Consider the following 566-nt stretch of genomic DNA (forward strand, 5'->3'; position numbering starts at 1 on the left):
GAGGTCGGAGCCCCAGGAAGCGAGGACAGAAGCGGAGCAGAAGCCACCCGCATCGGGATGTACCTGCGTAGCAACTGGACGAGGCTGCCCGGGAGGAATCCGAGAACCAGTTCTCGCTCCAGGAGCGCGGGAGACACAGACGCGCCAGGCAGGCTGCAAGCGGGAGGTGAGCAGGGCTCCGCTGGCCTGGTTAGCACTCGGCCAAAGCTAATTGACTCTTCCGCAAACGCACAGGCAGGACTCCACCAGCTCCGGGAGTTTTCTCCCAGACGCGAGTAGTTTGTGCCTCACGTACTGGAGGGAGCAAACACCTATTTTTCCGGGATCGATCATAGGAGTCCCGACGCTGTGTTCTTTCGTCCCACATCTTCAGGATCTGACTTTCACTGAAAGATCAGAACGTGCTCTTTTTCAAAAGGTCTGTTTCAAAGATGAACAAGAGTAGCGTTTCGTGTTTCCCCCTGCGTAATCCGAAAGAGATGCCTCTCGCAAGGCCCCAGCGAGACTTGAACTCGCGACGCTGGTTTACAAGACCAGTGCTCTAATCCCTAAGCTATGGAGCCACC

General features: G+C 56.5%; 1 non-coding gene across 1 annotated transcript; it reads right to left on the reverse strand.

Moving 5' to 3' along the window:
• Positions 1-491: 491 nt before the first annotated feature.
• On the reverse strand, positions 492-563 carry TRNAT-UGU. The gene has a single exon. It is a non-coding gene; the product is annotated as a tRNA-Thr (tRNA).
• Between the last annotated feature and the right edge of the window lie 3 nt (positions 564-566).

This window comes from Galeopterus variegatus, unplaced genomic scaffold, assembly GCF_000696425.1.
Source record: "Galeopterus variegatus unplaced genomic scaffold, G_variegatus-3.0.2 Scaffold152205, whole genome shotgun sequence".
NCBI classification, from domain to species: domain Eukaryota; kingdom Metazoa; phylum Chordata; class Mammalia; order Dermoptera; family Cynocephalidae; genus Galeopterus; species Galeopterus variegatus.